The following is a 15303-nucleotide window of genomic DNA, read 5'->3' on the forward strand; positions in this document are numbered from 1 at the left end:
TAGACATTCTTCTCCATACATCATGTAATTTTGCAAAATGATTATTTTTATATCCTGTTATCTTTCCACATACTCATTATGTCTTTGTGTAGTTTGATTGTTTGTTATTTAGAGAGCGGTTACCTTAACCTCGTTGTGAATTTTCTCTTTTATTTATTTTTCTTCTTGTTGTTTCCCCTCCCTAGATAAGGTTGTTTGTATTTAGTTGGTTGATTGTTTTTTAGGTTCTTTTGTTTTGTTTTGTGTTTTGTTTTGTTTTGCCTTGGAGGTTCTGTAGACCAGGCTGGCATTAATCACAAAGATTCTCCTGCCTCTGCTGAGATTAAAGGTGAATGCCACCTTTGCCTGGAGCTGAAGAGATAGCTCAATGCTTAAGAGCACTGGCTGCTCCTCTGGAGTACTGTGAGACGAACTCTGAGCACCCATGGCTGTTCTCAACTGTCTGTAATTACAGTTCCAAGTCATCATGGCACCATGATACATGCATGTGTTACATGTATCTGTTTATTTCTGTACCACCAACTCATTGAGAATTTTTTTTTCTAAAGTTCTGAGTTAACATGTGTGTTCTTTAGGTTTAATAATTAACCAGATATAACCTAAAATAACTTGGGAAGAAAGTCTTGATTTTGGCCTGTAGGCTTGTGTGTTGGGGATGATCTTGCTTGTTAAATGACATGAAGGATGGAGTCCATTGTCAACACAATTTTCTAGTTCAATGCCCTGGACTATGTAAAAGTAGAGATGATTAACTCAGTGTTAAATGGTAAGCAAGGAGGTGTTTGTTTTTATTTTCTTTCACCCATTTATCTTTGAAATTTTCATAAACCTGAATGATGTATATGGCATATTGTGTTAACCCCTCAAGTTCTCCCTCCAATTTTACCCTAGAAATATCACAGAACCCTCCCCACTCCATGACCATCTTTTTATTTATTTGAAACAGAGTCTAATTATCACTGTGTGTATGCTCATTTGAATGGGATGTTCCACCAGGGTTTAGGGGAACCATCCAGTTGTTAAACTTCTAAAGAAATGTGACTCTTGATCTCCCAGGAGCCATCAACTGCAAAAAAAAAATTCCTCCACTCTTGCTGGAATTTTCAACTGGAGTGATTTTATGCAGGTCTTCATAGATAACCAGAACCAATGTGAGATCATACATGCAACAGTGATGTCATGTCTACAGGACAGCATTTTATACTACCCTTCTACTACTACCTTCTCACAACCTCTGTCTCTATGTTCTCGTCTACCCATTTTCTCTATGCTTTTGAGACGGGATTTGGGAGTGAGGGTAGACATAGATGCTCATCAGTGACTGAGTTGAGCACTCATTGTCACTAACTATCAGAAATGTGCCCTGCTTTAAGCACAGTCTCATTTCTCAGACCAAGGATGGAAATAGTATGACCATCAGAAAGAAAAGCCACACCAATAGGTCCTCCTTTAGGGCATGCTATGGACAATTTGATACTTCTAGGAAGAATATAGTTGATTTGAAAATATATTATATTTTAGATAATGAATATAGTTGAAAAATTATTTGTGGAAAGAAGATAGCGACTCTTGAAATTTTATCACGTTGTATACATTTAAGAGGGTTGTGATTATCGCTAGTTTAGGTCCGTAAACTGCTTCATCTCCTTCAGTGGCAACATTTTAAAGGTACAATTCTCTCCCTTCCGCTCAGCTTTGATGATTTGTAGTTAGTTCTTTGCCTCTCCCTGCAATTGTCACTAAACTAATGTGGTTTTGCCCTTTCACAGTTTGATTATTATGTGAAAATGTCTGTGTCAATGCTGGCTAAGTATATGATACTTAGTCCCCTCCATTGGAGCTACATCATTTATATCTTTGGAAGAAACTTACTTTTTTAAAGTTACTACTTCTCACCAGTTAAAGATATTGTTAATCTTAGGGTTTCATGAAAGTTTATAAGGAGGGAGTTGTGAAGAATTGAAGCTTAATTTTAAATAATTTATGGGGGAATTGAACATTTAAAAAAAAATAGACATTTTTGCTTACTTTCTCATGTTTATACATTTTGCTAGTATTTGGTTATTAGTATATGTATTTTAAAATATCATAGTGTCTATTTCCAAATTAGAAATTCTTTCCACATTTTATATATTAATAATTTCATATATTACAAATTTATTTAACATCTTATACTTTTTCTTATTTACAACATTCTTCTCTTTTAAAGCTTCTTTTAATTTGTAATTAAAAATTATATCTGATACTTGAATGATTGTTTGAAAAGTTTTGAAACAGAACAGAAGAATCTCATTGATTTTTGTTATATACAGTGTGTGACAAGTTGCTGAACTTGCAACAGTGATGGCTATTTTTCTCAAAACCAATTCAGCTCAATTCCATTTAATATTTGCTGAGCGCCTACATTAAACCATGAGTCAGTCTGAATTATTCTACACTTTAAAACTCCTGGGTATTTCTCAATTTTCATAAGGTAGAAGTTAGCCATTACACAGGCCTGGGAGCCCTTTGCTATCACAGAAGTGTCCCCACAGTTGGCTGTTGGGAGGAGATGCAAAGTGGCTTGTTGATCACTCCCAAACACAAACACGGAAGAGATCGCTCCCTTTCAAAATTCTGTCATTCACCAACTGTCACTCTGAATCTATTCTAATTATAAACCCTTCCTTCCCTTCTTTATTGCTGTTAGCTAACTCATATTCTCTATGGCTTGTGTTTTATGACTCTAATCCTATTCTGTAAAGTATTGAGATGTATTTTTATGAAATTTTGACAGAAAGCTCAACATCAATGTAGCACAGAGACAAACAAAATTATGGAATTAAGAAGTAAGATTCCCTTACTTTAGATTTGGGATCAAAATGTTATAAAAATATCTCTGAACAGTGATGAGTATAATTTTATAGATACTAGTTCTTCAGTCTCTTCAAAATTGAGTCATGAATTTTTTAAATCATAGATAAAGCCATATCAATTTATAGCCTAAAGCATGCATAAAAGATAAGTAAAAATTATGCTGGCTTTTCATATTAAAATCTCTGTATTTCACTCTCTCCACAAAGGTGAATATTTTTACTTGTTTTATCTGGGATTTAATTTAAAAGGCAAAGAGGGTATTTTAGTTATATCTTTTTCACCTTAACCTTCATGAAAATCTGATTTACTTTTATCTGGCATTTCTCTGTGCTTGTTTGCCTGCTTTGTAAGGTATCTGGTTAGCATGCAGACAACTAACTTCAAAGATGCTGGTAACATGTTTCAAAAAGGAGAAAAAAAAGCATTTTTAAAAAGATACTGCTCATGAAGAAAGTAAAACTGCTGAATTATTGATAAGCATGCTCATTCAAATGTGTTAACCAGGATGACTGGAATTCTGTCTGCTTCCCTTGGCTTCTGTCTCAGGTACAAAGCTCACCAGGTGTTCTGTGTCCTGCCAGGGAAGCCAGCTTGGCTTTTTGTTTGTTTGTTTGTTTGTTTGTTTGTGGTTTTGTGTTTTGTTTTGCTTTGGTTCTGTTATTTTTACATTCAGCGGTTTTTTCTTTTCTTTTCTTTTTCTGTTTTTTTTCCTTTTACAAAGCTTTCCTGTTTACAATATGAAGCAATCACCTAAAAAGAGCATAAAACACAAAAATATTCTAAATAGCAGTCTGAAGATATATTAATGTGACTAAAATTTTGGTGTAGAAATTACAAAAGCAATATTTTGAGAGTAGAATCACAAAAGAAACTCAAAACTGTCCCAAGAGTAATTTTAATAAGATATTCCAATTTTAAGATGAGTTGTATCAAGTTGTATTTTGTTGTTTCAATTTTTCTCATGGAAGATAGTAACCCAGAGGACAGAGAGAAGCCTGTGTTCTCCACGAGTTTAAGGAATGAGGACTTCCTTTACTTGAGGTTTAGTTACTTCTTTCTAACAAAAAAAAGTTTCAGAAGTTTATTCTACTTTGTTTATTTGATGAAACTGTCAGTTGGAATGATCTCACGTTATGTTTGTTACTCTCTATATTCTTCATCCATATAGTCCCTAATACTAGATAAGTACTAGTATATTACTTCTGCTCATCTGGCCTGGGTCCCTTTGTTCCAGCTAAATAAGGATCAGAAGAAACCAAGAAAAAACCATTTTCTTGGCAGCTGTCTTTGATCCTTAATCTTCATGTGTAGAAATCTCAAGTTAGGAATAGATGGTTCTAGGCTTTGGAATGTAGAGTTTATGACACTATGTATGTCCATTGAAAGCATAATGTTTCAATCCACAGAGAGAGCCCTTGACCAATCCATTGATTCTGGTGTTTGAGTGGTGTCATCAGACAACAGTAATCAGAAGGTTGAATCTTTGATTGTGATAGCTAGCATATAGGTGAGGTCCTGTGACACTCAGTCCCACAGTGGCAATTGCTCTAGACTCATGCCTAAGATGTTAGGATTCAGCCAGTGTTATATGTTCTGGTCTTGGATTGCATAAGACCTCTGGTCCTTTGGAAGTTCCCTGAATAGGCTTTATACTTTCTTGTCTTCAGCCCCCTCACAACCCTCATCATTTCCTCAACACTTTTCCTTATTATTTCAGGCTTTAGCAATGCATTGTGATAAAAATATCTCTTGCATTTTAAGATCCTGGTGTTTTTCTTGACCTCACAGCCAGAGTTAAGAATATACATTGAGTTAACTTAAGACTTAAACAGACATCCTACTGTGTACTCAGCCTGTTAGCTTAACTTACTTTTTTTTTATTCTTCAGATCACAATATACTTACATTTCTCTCTTTACTTTCCTCCCTACAACCCCTTCCATGTATACCCTTGCTCTCTTTTGAATTTATTGCCTTTATTTTTCATTAATTGTTATTACATGCATAGATGTACTTACATATGTTTTCTTAAAATAACTTGCTCAGTCTGTAGAGTGTTAATTATACACACGTCTTCAGGGATGACTATGTGGTATTGGAATTGGTGTGCTCTTCCTGGAGAAGACTATTTCTCCCACTCTCAGAATTCCTGAGTTTCCAGCAGTTCTTTGTGTAGTTTTGAGGACCAGTGCTCTCCATCCATTTACTCTGTCATGTCTATTGTGTCATTCTTGCTCAACTCATGTTTGGGTATCAAGTTGGTAAGGCTATATAGGTGTAGCTTCTGACACTGCTAGCAGACTCAATGTCTGAGCAAACTCCCTGATTTTCCAGCTATTTCAATCTTTGTAAACTCTCTTCAGAAATATTCATCAAACATTAAATGTGGAAGTTTTTTATAGATATACATTGGGAATAGACTCCACATTTCTGCTGTTGTCGACTTACATTCTTCTTAAATGGCCTCATATCTTGAAAAGAGAAATATCCTTGATAAGGCATTACAATTACACTCATCTCTCCATATAAGGGCCAATATTTTGAGCACCCAATGAGTATTATGTTAGTTTAGCAAAGTGGTGTTTGTTCTCCACTAAGATCCATGATTACACTAGATCAGATGATACTTGGATAGGTTTGCATTGACAGCCATAATGTTCCTCTTGTTAAGTGTATGCTAAATCCAATGAGAGGGCAATCTGTTAACTCTAAATAAATGTGTGCCACTAATAAGCCTTTTGTGTTATCATTTCACAACAGATATTGTTATGGTTCATGTGTCATAGTTGTATAACACTGTTATTTTCTCCTTTGCAAGCATGAAAGGAACCATTTAATATCATGAAACTAGTCCTCAGGAAGGAGGCATACATGTCAATTCCAGCTCAAGACTCTGGGCTTCGGTGCCTGAAATTCATGGAGTCTTCTTGGGGCAACCCAGGGCAATAGAAATAGGCTGTATGTTTTAGGAGGTCTCTTGAACTACACTGACCTACAGTCCAAAATGGTTTTTCTAATTTCTGATATCAGGGTTTTTGTTTGGTGAACTTTGATCTCGGAAGAAGAATTTTCATTATAGATGAGAAACATTCTTATCTGAATTTAGCTTCTTTCAAAGGAACAATGGAATAACCAACTTTACTTTGTTTGATTTCTTAGTGCATCACATTGCTAGTGACTCTGATTTGATTATTAATATAGTCATTTTAAAATAATCATATAATAATATGATGAGAAATGTAAGAGATTTTTGTCCCAGCTACAATTCTGACAACCTACTTATTATATAACCAGAAAAGAGGTGTATCAAGAACCAGTCATACAATTCATGCAAATAAAGGCCTGTTTGCTACAGTCTTTAAGGCAAGTAAAAGACCACACTTAAAACAGTCATAGAAGTCTTAAGTATGTGTTTACCTCAATCATATGTGCTTCACAGAGGTAGCAGGAAAATGATCATCTCCAACCTGATGGAAATAGATACAGGTTCATTGTTGTAATTTAGTATAAACAACTATGATTGTAATGTGTTTTCTTCCTCAGTGGAGCTATGGAATATTGTAAATAATGGGACTGATGTGAAAGCTTTTTCACTGTTAAATTTTACTGATAGCAGCCAGAATACTTGAGAAGAGTCTACCAACTGTCTACTATGTAGCCAAGTCATCATTGTTCTCAACATTTCAGCTCATTTAAAGACAAAAATAATTATTAATAAGAAGTTCTTGTAATAAAACCTTACAGAAAACAGAAATTAATAGTCTTTAGTTAGATTTAATCCCTATCCCACTGCCCCACACAGAGATGGATCTCTCAAAATCAGTTCTCAAAAGAGAAGTAATTATATTCTTATAACAGAGTGTTAAATAACTGTTAGAGTAACTCAGAAAATTCTCTCTATTCATAAGATTGAAGGGAAAGGTAGGCTTGTGAGGAAGAGCAAAATTCACTGTCAAAGATACATAGAATGATTGATATTTCTTGTATTGTGTATGTAAGCCAATGACAACATAATTTGCTTTTACTTTTACTATCATTATATTATTACTTGACAGAGATGAATTCTCTAAAGCAAGTAGTAGCATTCTTTAATTTTTTGATACAGTTCATTTGTTAATATTTCAGGATTGTGGGTTAATGCTGGTATAATAAAGTAGTAAGTTTCACCTTCCCACTGGAACTCCAGATTTATTCAGTGTTAACTGCGCACATACAATGTAGTACTGCATGTTAATATGCATAATAAAGTTTGTAAAATGTATTTATCAAAAAAAATAAGAATAAAGGATGATTAAATAGGTACAGAATTACTTATAAAATGGATAAAATGATAATATATAAATTGTTGAAGTTTGTTGTCGTGGCCCGAGCAAAATGTTGAGGCCCAGGCTGCCCCGAGTTTGGCGGCCACTGTATCCGGGCCCAAGCTGCTGCTCCTGTCTGTGGGTAGGGATTCAGCAAGAGAGAGAATGAGGACGGACTCGAAGAGAAGAATGGAGACCAGACAGAGTGTTATTCAATCCCGTTTATTCTTCAGTCTCTCTTCATAGTCCAAGTCCCAAGTCTAGCTGTACTCTCTAAAGAGTCTCCATAAAGAGTATATCTCTCTGCCGTCTGCCTCTGCCTTTTATATGTCTCACTTCTAAGCCATGCCTCTAAGTTACACCTTTAGTCATGACCTTAGGTCTTGTCTCTAAATCTGATCTCTAGGTCACACTCTTAAGTCACACACCTTTAATCTCACACACCCAAAGAAAGTCCTGGGTATCCAAAGCCAGATGTTATCAGAGTGTGCTCAGCTGTTGTAGGCTATTGTCATACAAGTCTCATGTCAGGGTATATGGCTCAAGATGGCTGCAAAGCTGATAGCTGCTTTCTGCTAAAAGTCGGCCCCCAACAGTTTGTGGCATCTATCTCAGTATTCATTAAATGATTGTTTCAACATTTGTATAACAAAATATTAGAAATATTTAAAATTTCGCCTGGAAGGAGTAATAATAAACTGCCTTTGTATACATTTCTTGGAAGACATATAACATATGTTGCTAAATTTCATGTGACCTATATATTACTCTTTAACATTATTTATCACCTAAAAGTCCTAGTTAAATTAGAGATCCTTCTGTGATTGATTCAGAGACAGAAAAGAGCCTCATCTTCTATGTCAAGTTCTTAATGCAAGCAGCTTCATCATGTATATAAATAGTAACACTTAGTCATATGTCCATCACTATTCTGAGCAAATGTCCTGAGGGAATATGAAAATGATGTTTTTGCCTGGGGACTTGTGCACTCTAATTCACAAAATCTTCCCCTGCTTTCTAGTCCCAATACAGTTGGACACAAAGATGGAAAGTAGTAAACTTTCAAATTACCTCTCAGTATGCTTCAGCAAAATCAAATTAATGATCAAACTCTACATAATTTCTTTTATCTATATAATCCAAAAAGCTACAGGTTTGACTAGATGAAATTTTAAAGTATTCTAACCCTTAATTACTACGATACCTAAAGAAATTATAACTACAATTGTGGTGAGAGCAGCATGAAACTAGAAAGAAGGTGTTACTTACAAAATCTTTACTTTGTAAGGCAAGGTTTAAGATTTCCCTACCTCATTTACACATGGAAATAAATATATACAAACACATGCAATGTTCAAATTCAAAATGCACATGACTACAGCTGGGTTTCAAAGCAATTATAAAATAATAGCTAAAGAAAATCTAACACAGGTTCTTTGAAAGAAGGTACTCGATTCTCAGAGATAACAAACTGAAAACATTGAAGGCTCTGCTCAACCTCGTAGAAGCCTGAAAAGAACTGTGCTGCTGCAGAAGCTATTTGTATTATGTGAAATGCCCACCAAATGCTAGCACTGCCAAAGCTAGAGGCTTTCAAGAGAAATGTCACTCCTCACAGCCAGTGAGGAGATTTGACACATGACATCAAAGCATCCTCAGAGCTGTGCCTGGTATAGAAGAAGCTGCATCTCTCAAGCAAAAAAAGGTTACACCGAAACCTTAAAGGCTAAAACATTTTTGCAAATAATTAAATGACATGTTTGTTAATTACAAAAATGTATGCAATTATAATTCTTTTTTTACAGCAGACTATTAGCAAAATGTTTAAATGTTGGTCTTTAGTTTCCAATACCAAGGGTAGAAAATAAAACACAGCATTTCTTGTTCCCAAATATTGATTTCTGTGTGAAGAGCTTTGGGAGATAACACAGCATATGAGGATCTGTAAAATGTCATGGGCTTATTATTTAAGGTAAAAAGAAAAGGAAAAGAAAAGAAAAAACAAAACTTAAGGGATTCACACAATGTTGACAATTCCTGTGGACTGCAACATTGTGGAAAACATCTTTTAAAAAATAGATTCTTTGTAACTATATTTGAGCAAATTCAAAGCTCAATTAAACTTCTATTGAACTAAATCTCTATTTTTGAGTCTTATCTGTATTTAACTGTTTTTGTGGCTTAATGGAAGCTAGTATTCTGAAACAGTTTTTGATTGAGTAAACTTTTGGTACTTTTGAATAAAACTTCTCTAAATTTAATAATTATGAACAAATTATAAGAAAAACACATGTTTTTTTTTCAGATTATGTCTACTCTGTGGAATAAGCTCAATAAAGATAATACCATAATTAATAAGAAAAATGCCAGTGTGTTACAGAATCAAAAGCAGAAAACAAGGTTGTTAGCTTCCTGACAATGGCTTATATATTCACATATTTTAAATTTAATTAAACTCATATATATATACATATATATTACATATTCATATGTATTAGATATATAAAATATATGATGTATTTATATTCAGATGTGGAGTGATAAATACAAAATTTCTCCATGATCAAATAGCCAAAGCAGTAAAGCCAGAATTTGTGTCTATGTTGCCTAGATATACAAACTTTCTCTCATTCATACAATGTGTTTAACTAGACTATCAGCATCAGAAAAAAAGAAGTATTAATGACAGCTTCAAAGTTCTAATATAGATAATCAGATAAAGCCTGTTTACCAAGAGAAAATAAATTTATATATTTTTCTATTAATCATTAAATGTCTACTCATCTAAATGCATTGTGGTCTGTATCCACCTATGGTCAGTAGGCAGTACAGTGGTGGCTATCTTAATTATGTAAAAACTAAATAGTTAACGATTGTTTTATAAGTATTTTCAAGTACTTGCTAAAGGTTTAAAGTAAGAATAGGCTGATAAAGTTAATTTGCTCCTGAATATGAACATTCTCTGTTTTAATGATGTCACTTTCATTTTAACTAATTGGATATGCAAGAAGTTTCACATACCTGTAGCAAAGTTTGCTAGAGAAACTAAAACAGAGTGGTGGGATTTCACCTGGTAGAGATACTTGCTGCCCAGCCTGATGACCTAACATCAGTTACTAGAAGCTACATGGTGAGTCACCAAATGGCTAAAGGTATACTACAAATGTACTTTGAAAATGGAGGGATCTATTAATGACTGTCAGTACAGCAGCCTAACCAAAGTGTTTGTTAGCAATAGGGAAGACCTGCAGGGATTTAGACAGTAAATAAAGATGATGTCACTTCACAACTATGGACAATAAATACTACTGATGTTATGTATTCACTGAAATCTGGAACAACCGATTAGGGAATGAAGCCACAGCCATGCCGAATATAGTCTGGATTTAAAAGTATGAACAGATTTTAATCTCTGTAGTAGATTATTTCTGTGTCACGTAATAGAAAACAGCCTAAAACTCAATACATCAGAGGAAATTTTTCATGTCTTTTACTTCTGTAATTCAAATTCTCATTTAAATAAGAGTAAAGTTTATAGTTTCTGTAAAGAATAAGGGTCTATTAATGATGACTTTGAAAAAAGTCATCATTTGAAAAGTCCACATTTGAAAAAAGTCCACATTTGAAAAAAGTGGAGTAGAACTGTAAATCAAATTCAACAGATGAAAAAATAAATTTGTTTTAATAAGAAATCTCAAAATAGTGGGTGCTTACTACAAGCATAGATTCTTGAAGCCATTCATAAAGCCAAAAGAAAGCATATGACTCATTTTTAAGACGGACTATCCATTAGTAAGTTCTATTGGTCAGAGATTGATCAGAATGTGGTAGCTTAGAATCTATAGACTTTATGAAGTAAAGCCTGTGGGTTAACTTAGTCAAATCAACTTCCATAAATTTAAGAAGCTTTGCTATGGATGGGGATAATGTGGACAAGGTAGGGACAGTGGAGAATTCACTGTGAGGCACTGAGACTTAAGGGGTAAATATGCCTGCTCTTTTAATTTCTTTTTCTGTTTTCAGCAAAGTTCTTAATGGTATAGATAATGAAAAGACAAACATGCAGAAATGAGAAGGATCAGTATTTTATGGAAAATCTCTGTCGAAGAAAAAGGTATTGATCTGAAACAGAGTGTCACAGTGTTGTAAAAATGAGAAGAGGTAAGTGAGCCAAAAAGTTAATTGTCATCTATTGCAAGAAACTTCTCTGAAGAAGGTTGATAGATCCAAGAGTTTATGGATATAACCATAAGCCAGTAGGAGTTGGTTTAATTACTATAACTCTTTAGCAGAAAATTCATATAATCTACCTTATGGTCTACAAGTTGTCTAGTCAGACGTTTCTGGGCTTAGTAATGGTGTCATGAATTATTTCTACTTTGTGGATCATGAATTCAATCTAATCATAAAATGTTTCTGTTATAGCTATAACACTTGCACCACTATTGTCCCAGTGTCCGTATCTTGCCCGTATACTCAACTGCTACATTTCACAGCTTTACTGCTGAGTGAGTTTTACGGTTATTTTTCTCCTTATGTAGCAGCAATAGCATCTTCAAAATCTATGTAATTTAGACAAAGGAGTGAGGAAATTTCTAGGAAATTTCTAATTTGATTTCTCAATTATCTAGGACTCAAGTATACGGAATCTTCAGGAATAGGACCTCACTATTAAGTTCTAGAAGGTAACTAAGAACATTGTTAATAGAATGCCATGCTTGAGAATATATGGGGCATCATGGGGTAATAACTTTAAAAGAGAGAACTCATTCCTAGAACTAAGCTTTTTATTTGTGAGCCTGTAGAGTCTAGTAGAGACTTTGCCCCTCCTCAATATAATATTATCAGCAATGTAACATATATTTTATTTTTTGTCATCATTCATAATTAGCTTTCATTTTTGTGAGGCCTTGTGACAATTATTAATACTTAAGAGCTTTAATTAAATTCTTGCCAGGTACAAATAAATGAAACCATTCATCTAGAAATATAACTACTATACCATGGAAATAAATAAATGTACGAAAGAAAATAATATATTACAATTTCAGAAAACTTGACTTCAATTTAATTGAAGTACCATTTTACCTAATTAAACCATTCAAATAAATAAGTATTTTTTTAAAAAAATTAAAAGAATTATGATTGACAGCCCAAATATTGACAGCATCCAGGGGGAAACATTGAGACATAAAAAATACCAATCCAGTGGTAGATGTACATTCATTTTTTTGGAGTCAGATATTCAGGTGTTTTAGTGTGGTGTTACTAAACATTTAAATTGTATACCTGCCCATCCAGACACCATCTCATGTTTAATATCGTTAAGGAAAGCTCTGATAATTTGTCTTTGTATGGAGATGCCAGGAAGGGAAGGTTCTGAATAAATAGTATAACTGTTTTATTAGTAGGTCTATTTGTCTTTGTAACAAGTTGAAAGACGTTTTCAATCTAGACATCAATCATGTGCTTTGGCTAATGTGACTCTTTAGGAGACAGGGGTATAGTGCAGCTGCTGACTGAATCAAGTTCTGCAGCTATCCAGAATGAGGCCAGACTGTGGCTCTCAGCAAATAAATTTAGGTAATTGCCTAGTGGCAGTGCTCCTGGGAAGCAGCCATCCCTTTCTGGTGATCCTTCTCAGGTGACATCGCTGGCTCTGGGACACAGAGCATAATTTCCTCTCTTCGCGAGCTCTTGCAACACCCAATTACAAGGTGCTGATTATGGAGCAAACATTTTGCCTAAATCGGCTATTCTCCTAAGATTACCTAGAATATTGCAGCCAATATTATTTGGAGAGTATTTAAAAGGAAATGAGGTTAACTAACTTGATTAATTTCATAAATTAATTGCTCTACTGGAAAGAAAACAGCCTTGATTCTACTAATTTTTTTTTTTTTATCATTTAGAAATATATTGGCCAATTAAGCTTCTGGGCAAGACTGAGTACTAGGAATTATATTTGCTTTAAGCCTGAAATAAGACAAAATGAGAAAACATGAGAACTGTGCATCCTGACAACCCGACACATTAGATGCAGTAACCCCTTGAAATCATCCATAAAGAAGACATGTTGAGAACAGCTAGGGCATAGGCACACAAGAGGGTTTGTCTTCTACAGGCTCTATAAATCTTGCTAGAAAATTTATACGTGTAAGCAAGTTATCAAAATGCCCAGTACTTCAGAGTATTGTAAGCTCAGGGGGGCCCTTAGAGTTATGATGTCAACATATTTTCCTTCCTTCTCAGTGCCCAGAGAAAAGCTTATTTCAGGACATTGTCATCTTCTACAGGCAGCTCACATTCCTTGTGTCTACCTCATTGCCACTATCTCCACAGTCATTTTTTTACATGCCATTCCTCCAACCCCTTCTTTTGCCCTTAAGGACTCTTGTCTTTACCCCACACAGTAAACCTGGGATAATCATATAAACACAAGAGTGTTTGTGTGAGAACAGTTTTTTCTTCCACAGTACTGATATTTTTGGATGAATGATACAGAATAGCCATGGTTTTATAGAAAAGACCATGAGAATGAAAACCTCTCTGTGCTTCTTACCATGATCAAAGCAGAGAGGAGACATGCTGAGATCCTCAAGTGTCACTGAATCGAGGAGATGATGTAGTTAAACCTGGTTACTCCTCTCAGCCCTATGGTTGTAGAAATAAGACTCAGACTCAAAATATATTTAAAAATATCTTGGCCATATAGCTAGGCTCTAATTCTGAGTAGATCATAGCTAAAATAACCCATTTTTTTTTAACTTACATTCTGGTTACCTGTGCTCAGGCACCTCTTTTGAGCAACCCTCTTGCTTTATCACTCCCAGAATTCTTTCTCCTCCCAGATGTCTCATCTCTATTTTCTTCCTAAGTCATAGGTGATGCATTCACACAATTCACAATATATTCTGTCTACAAGATGGAACTGAGTTTTTAAGAGGGAGTTATTTTAGAGATCTTAGGATAGACAGCATATAGCAGGTTTCTATACAGAGAGGACCATAGTGTCCACAGGGCCATCTGTCTGGCAAATAGCCTGCTTGATGAATAGCAATAAATTGAAAAGTACTGATTATACGTCTCAAAAGTATAGTGGTATGGTAAAATGTACCATAGGACTCATGGGAAGAAGAATTTGCCTAGTTAGACTACCAAAAACGTGACAGTTTTAAATAATTAGGAGAATTTGCCAACAAACATGGAATTATCTTATATCAGTCAGTGAGAACATTTTTTTTCCAGGAGAGATTTGTAGAAATATCTATGCATCACAGATAGAATACTGCCAGGAGCCTCTTGGCCCAGAGAGGGTAGCAGCAGGGGCACAGAGTAGAACTCTGGTGATGGCTTTAAAGTCTGAGGGTCTCAGGGCTTTCTGGCTCTCTGACCTGAACTGGAATGTTGATGATAACTTCTTAAAAAATCCTAACAACTTCTTCTTAGGGTAAAAAGACTGCAGGCTTAGGTGATTAACACCTGTAGCCTAACAGCAGACAATTAGTCAAACAGCCTTTGCACTCTCAGCAGGAACTGCTGGACTCTAAGGTTGCATGAAGAAAAGACACTTAGAGAAGTTTCTATAGAGTTTATTAGGTGTAAAAAGTATCCTATGAAAGCTATCTGAGGGTAAAGGTAGAAAGATCCTAAGTGGAGAAAAGGAAAAAATTCTAGGCAGAGGAAAAGGAAAGGAAAGGATGAACGGCTCCTAATGAAGCACTATATTTACAACGACTCTATTACTACTGCTAACTAACTGCTTTGTCTTCAGTACTTATGCACCTTTCAGAGTACATGGTCACATGTTACGAAGTTTATCACAAATTCACACCAAAAATCAAATCATAAATTGTTTTATGATTGAAATAGAAGTTTACAACACAGAATGTTTACATGCATATCCATTAGGAGCAATTATCTGGCTAAACATCCATCACCTGTTTAACTCCACAGGTTCACTGAAGGTTTAAAACTATACCTAAGAAATTAGTGAAGTGTTGTATAGATAAACCAAGGCAATATTTTCTCTTCTGTCCTAGCACTTATAATAAATCATGAGTTCTTTTTTAGTGACCTTTGGTTAATTGTTTTACAATCTCTTGGAATGTGCTCTGAGCAGGAGAAACTCTGGTTACTATCTA

This window comes from Arvicanthis niloticus, chromosome 14 (genome assembly GCF_011762505.2).
Source record: "Arvicanthis niloticus isolate mArvNil1 chromosome 14, mArvNil1.pat.X, whole genome shotgun sequence".
NCBI lineage: Eukaryota > Metazoa > Chordata > Mammalia > Rodentia > Muridae > Arvicanthis > Arvicanthis niloticus.